Below are 6253 nucleotides of genomic sequence, written 5' to 3'. Positions count from 1 at the left end.
ATGGATTTCATTGTAGATCTGCCTCCTTCCCAGGGTAAAACTGTAATTTGGGTGGTGGTGGATAGGTTTAGTAAAATGAGCCATTTTGTTCCCCTTCCACACCTCCCTTCTGCCAAAACCTTAGCCGATCTGTTTATCTCTCATATTTTCAGGTTACATGGGTTCCCTGTTAACATTGTATCTGACAGAGGAGTTCAGTTTGTCTCTAAGTTTTGGAGAGCTTTCTGCTCGTTAGTTGGGATTGATTTATCCTTCTCAACTGCTTACCATCCCCAAACCAACGGACAAACGGAAAGAGTGAATCAATCCCTTGAGCAATATCTCAGGTGTTACGTTTCTGATAACCAGTCCTCTTGGGCTGAATTGTTGCCCTGGGCAGAGTTTGCCTACAATAATGCCACTCACTCCTCCTCTGGGGAGTCTCCTTTCTTTATTGTAAATGGGCTACATCCAAAAGCATTTTCTTTTACTGGTTTAGATTCCTCTGTACCCTCTGCTAATTCCTCTGTCGATCATTTTTCTAAGGTTTGGGCCCAAGTTCATCATTCTCTTTCTGCAGCTTCCTCTGCTCAAAAGAAAGCTGCAGATAGATCTCGTAGAGTGGCTCCTCAATACAAAGTGGGAGATTCTGTTTGGCTATCTACCAAAAATATTAAGTGGAAGGGCTATGGCTCTGAGGAGAACTCCTGGGTCTCAGTCGATGATATCAAGGCTGATCAACTCAGGAAGAAATTCCATCAAAAATTTCCTGGGAAGCCTGGGGGTCCAGTGGCCCCCCCTAGAGGGGGGGGGTAATGTAATAAGATTACCTGGGGTGCGGCGGCGTGGACGGCCGCCACTCCGCTGCGCTCCTGGTCCGGCGCCATCTTGATTATTCTAGGGCGCGCGTGGCGCGCCTGCGCGCCTCTTAAAGGTACAGGCGCGCTGGCGTGATTGCGTCAGCACGTTTTGATGCTCGTTTTGGCGCCAATTTTGAATGTATTTAAAGCCCATTCTGACCCCCAGCCACTGCCCGTGATAGAACTTGTTTCTAGTGGTTTCCTGAGCCTTGTGCATCTGTTCTGAATCTCGTCTGTCTGATTATCCGTGTTTGACCTTGCCTGTATCCTGACTATTCTGAAATCTGTATCCTGACCCTTGCCTGCCTACGACAACTCTTCCTGCTTAACCCCTTGATTGACAACCCGGTTTGACCCTTGCCTGCCTGACGATTCTGATATTCGCCTGCCTCGACTCTACTTGTCTGACGATTCTCTTGCCTGCTCCATTTGTACCGTGACCTTCGGCCCAAAAGACTCTGCTAACTGCTGTGCCCCTTCGCCAGCCAGAACATCTTGCCTTGCACCCCTCGTTAAGTCCAGGTGGCACCCAAGTAAGCTGAGGGCTCCTCCCGAAGCCCAACAGTGGTCACACTACTGGTGAAGCCGAGCTGAGACCAGGGTGCTTGGCATTTGTTCTGGTATCGGGTGCCGGTCGTGACACCTACTTTATGGTCCTACCTAGATGTATGTAATAGGGTGATTAGCTTATTATTCTACCAGTATCTTCTAACATGTGGTGCAAAAGGCAGCTGTCTGAGCTTGCATTCTCAACAGTGACATCTGGTCTAGTGTGGAGGCACAATCAACTCCTTGTGTTTCTGTGGCAGTCTTCAGTAGACTCTCCCCAGCTCACCATCTGATACTTTCATTTTCAAATTAAACATGGAATCCAATTTCTATTTTTTATTAAAGCATCCATAGCTGTTGTAATCACATTTAAAAATCCTAGCTGTCAAATATATCAAATATTGTTTGCCCCCCCCTATACCTTAGGCATAGAGGCGGGGCAGACAATTACTTTTACTTTCCATTCAGCACTTCCTAGATGTCACTGCCCTGCACACATTCCCCCTGTTCTCTTCACCATTTAATTGTGTAGCCAGGGCAGGGGGCTGGACATCAGGTCCACCATTCCCGTGCACAAACAAGATTCTGAGATGATGCAAGGCTTGCCTTCCACAAAATGGCCCCTGCCTGCTTGCTATAATTATGAATTCCCAGACGGAAGGAAACAAGATTCAAAAAATTTATATTGTGTAATTAAAGTTCATTTTGCTTGATTAATGTGATAAAATAGGATTTTGAATAATTTTTTTGGGTGACGGGTCCCCTTTAAGTCTACTAGAAAATCATGTAAACATTAAATAAACCCAATAAGCTGATATTGCTTCCAATAAGAATTAATTACAAGGTACTGTTTTATATTACAGAGAAAAAGGAAATCATTTTTAAAAAATGTGGATTATTTGGATAAAATGGAGTCTTTGGGAGATGACCTTTCTGTATTTGGGTACTTCCTGGATAACTGGTCTCCGGATAACAGATCCCATACCTGTATATTTTAATAAAATCACCTTATTGGGCAAGGAACCAAGTTAACAATTTAAAGTCAGCACCTGTGTTTATTATCATACAGTTCTTAAATGAAACTACAGATCAAATAGTCATCATGTTACACAATATCATATACAAAGTGGGCTGCTACTGCTTCAACATTACTCAAAAACCCTACAAATTGATCCAAGAGAAAGGCAGACAACAGCCCTAAAAGGCCAGTCACCAGTTTAGCCTCGTTATATTCGGCCTTGCAGCATATGCACAGGATGATTTCTAGTTCTATGCAGAATCACTTGGTTCACCTTTAAGTTAACTTTTAGTATATTATAGTATGACCATTCTAAGCAACTTTTCAATTGCTCTTCATTATTTTTTTATAGTTTTTTTTTAATTATTTGCCGCCTTCTTCTGCTTTCCAAAGGGGCTCACTGACCCCATCTAAAAATGAAAGCTCTGTAAGGCTACAACTTTACTGTTATTGCTACTTTTCATTACTCATCTTTCTATTCAGGCCCTTTCCTAATTATATTCCAGTCTCATATTCAAATCAATGCATGGTTGCTAGGGTAATTTGGACCCTAGCAACCAGATAGCAGAAATTGCAAACTGAAGAGCTGCTGAATAAAAAGCTGAATAACGCAAAAACCACAAGCAATAAAAAATGTAATGCAAATTGTGTCAGAATATCACTCTCTACATCATATTGAAATATAACTCCTCCTTTAAAGGGGTTGTTAACTTCCAAACACTTTTCCAGTTCAGTTGTTTCCGGAAATCAAGACTTTTTTCAATTACTTTCCATTATTTATTTTTTACTGTTTTTCCAAAATCTAAGTTTAAAGTTGAATGTTCGTGTCTCTTGGGTTTGAGTCTGGCAGGTCAGTAATTCAGGTGCAGACTCTAAACGGTTACAATTTTGCAACATTCAGTTGATACATTTGTCTGCAGCATCTCTGGAGTATTAGCAACTATTGTATCAATTCTAACAGCTACCTGTAATGAAACCCAGAGATTCTGCTCAGCAGGGACAAAGATAAGAAATGTATCAACTAAATGTATCAATTTAGAACAGTTTCCAGGGTCCGCGACACTTTACACTTCAATGTTGTTTGAACTAGTTATAGCCTATGATTAAGTAGCTGAGTGATATGAAATGCGTAAGGCTGTATCCTTGTGTACTGAAATAAACTACTAAATGATTTGATAAGCCTGCCTAGAAGACTGGTCTCTGCTAGTGCCTGCCTTTTTGATTTATATGGTGGTCCGCTCCCCAAGCTGAGGGTTCAGGGCAGTGCACCTGGACCACCCTTTACAACTGGTGAGTTCTACTAAGAAACCTGAGATTTTTCTACTGACTACTATCAACATAAGTGTGTGATCTATATTATTTGTTTGAAGGTGAACAACCCCTTTAAAGGACAGTGATGTTTATCTGTGGTCCAGACTGTCCATTGTTAAAATTTTCCAGAATTGTTCTATCAGGATTCAACTCAATCACTCTATCAATCACCCTGCTTTAGTTTGTCAAGTGTATCCAGAAGTGTAAACTTAATACATTCAACCCAAATCATATCCATATAGCTGTTTTTGGGTTGCACCCAAAAGGTACCTTCCCAATCTCTGAAACTAGACTGTCTGTTTACTAGTGGTAATAAAGGTCTGTGACAAACATCTATTTTAGCAAATACTTCATCCCCTTAGACAGGTAACAACCCACTCTATATACACAACAATAACTATTTCTTACCCAACTCGATAAAGGGTTGTTATACCCGAAACATGTTGTGTCATTAAATGCACATTGCTGTTATTCTGCCTTTGGCCGTATACTTTCCTAATATTCAGTAATGAAGTTCCACTCTATATATCTGTTAGACCACAGAGAAGAATTAGCAAGGCTCTTCAGAACCGTGAACATAGAATTAGCAAGGCTCTTCAGAACCGTGAACATAAACATCTAATGTAGTGATGGGCGAATCTGTCCTGTTTCGCTTTGCTAAAAAATTTGCGAAATGGTGAAAAATGTGTGAAACGCATTGAAGTCAAAGGGTGTTTAAATAATTTTGACCCCTGACAATTTTGACACAAGTGACAATTTTTATAGTGCTACTATTTTGTCCAAACGTATTAAAGTCAATGAGAGTCCGAATAATTTTGACACGCCACAATTTTTATTTTTTGTAATTCGCTATACTTGTGGGTGGCAAATCAGGCTGCAGATATTATTTATCATTGCGTCAAATACCCTGTAACCTGCACTTAATGCCCCTTAAAAACACTCCCCTTAAAAAGTGAACTCCAAAAGTGAGGAACCGGTTGTTCCCACAATGTCTCCATTAGAATCTATTCCTATAGTAGATATAACCAGTAAACCCCCGATTCTCTAAAGAATCGTTAATGAAAGAATGGTAACAACAGTGAGGCAGCAAAATGCGATGGGTGCTGATTCACTCGGCATCCCCAGGCAGCAACTGGCGACGCTAATTTGTGGGGATGTAGAGTGAATCTGTGCCTATTGCTTGTTATTACCTATCTGCTATTAGAATTCTTAAATTTTGAGTTTATTGGTAGTAAAGTGTTACTGAAAAATTTCTTTATAAACAACATTTTTTGTGAAAATGTTCTCCTGTCCTTGAATGAGTTCTCCCTGGTGAGCTGTACTTAAAATCTTGACTTTAACATCAGATGAACGCTGCACTCTTGAAAATGCAACATAAAGTTGACCATGACCAAACACAGGCTCAGATAGGTAAATGCCGACTTTATCCAATGTTTGTCCTTGTGATTTGTTGATTGTCATGGCAAATGCAGCCTTAATGGGGAATTGTCGTCGTTTAAGTTTAAAAGGTAATTCCTGGTCAGAACTGGTAAGGTCAATTCTGGGAATCAAAACAGTATCACCGCTATGGGATCCTGTAAGCACTTCTGCCTTGATAACATTTTGTCTCATGCTCTTCACAACCAACCGTGTACCGTTACATAAACCTTGCTTAGTGTTAGGGTAGGGGCACACGGCGCGATTTCGCCGCGATTCTGCGCTGGGCGAGTTGTCGCTGCGTTTTTTAAGCCGAAATAGCTTTGCTAACTTTGGCGCTGGCGTCAATGCAAATCGCGGCGAAATCGCTGCGCTAATTCACACGCGGCGATTCTTTTTCTACTGTCGCCCGGAAACGCTCAGCGAGGCAACTTCGGACGACAATAGAAAACGAATCGCCGCGTGTGAATTAGCGCAGCGATTTTGCCGCGATTTGCATTGACGCCAGCGCCAAAGTTAGCAAAGCTATTTCGGCTTAAAAAACGCAGCGACAACTCGCTTAGCGCAGAATCGCGGCGAAATCGCGCCGTGTGCCCCTACCCTTAAGGTTTCTTAACAGCATGACTATTGTTCCTACTTTGAGTATAAGATTGTGTTGTGGTAATCCAGCATTGTTGATAGTGTTTAAATATTCTAATGGGAAGTTAAGTTTCTCACTTTCGTCTTCAGAATCAATACAGTCAGTACTCAGAAAGACACAGCTTTGTCCAGGAAGTAATGCAATCACTTGGTTGTTTATCATGTCAACATCAATATTTTTTGGAGATAATATAGCCCGTTTTGCTAAAAATGGCCACCCACGCAGGTACGCAACCGGTTCCCCTCCTAGAGTGACGCTAGCGCCGCCATTAGACAAACTTGCAAAGGAGTAGCAAGATGGCCGACGCTTATACAGACTTTAGTGGGCGGATGACAAACTCGCAGAGGAGTAGCAAGATGGCCGACGCTTATACAGACTTTAGTGGGCGGATTTGGCAGTGGGCGGATGACAAAGTCGCAGAGGAGTAGCAAGATGGCCGACGCTTATACAGACTTTCGTGCAGGTACGCAACCGGTTCCC

Source organism: Xenopus laevis, chromosome 5L (genome assembly GCF_017654675.1).
Source record: "Xenopus laevis strain J_2021 chromosome 5L, Xenopus_laevis_v10.1, whole genome shotgun sequence".
Taxonomy (NCBI): domain Eukaryota; kingdom Metazoa; phylum Chordata; class Amphibia; order Anura; family Pipidae; genus Xenopus; species Xenopus laevis.
The sequence above is the reverse complement of the archived record's forward strand: the minus strand, read 5'-3'. Positions refer to the sequence as shown.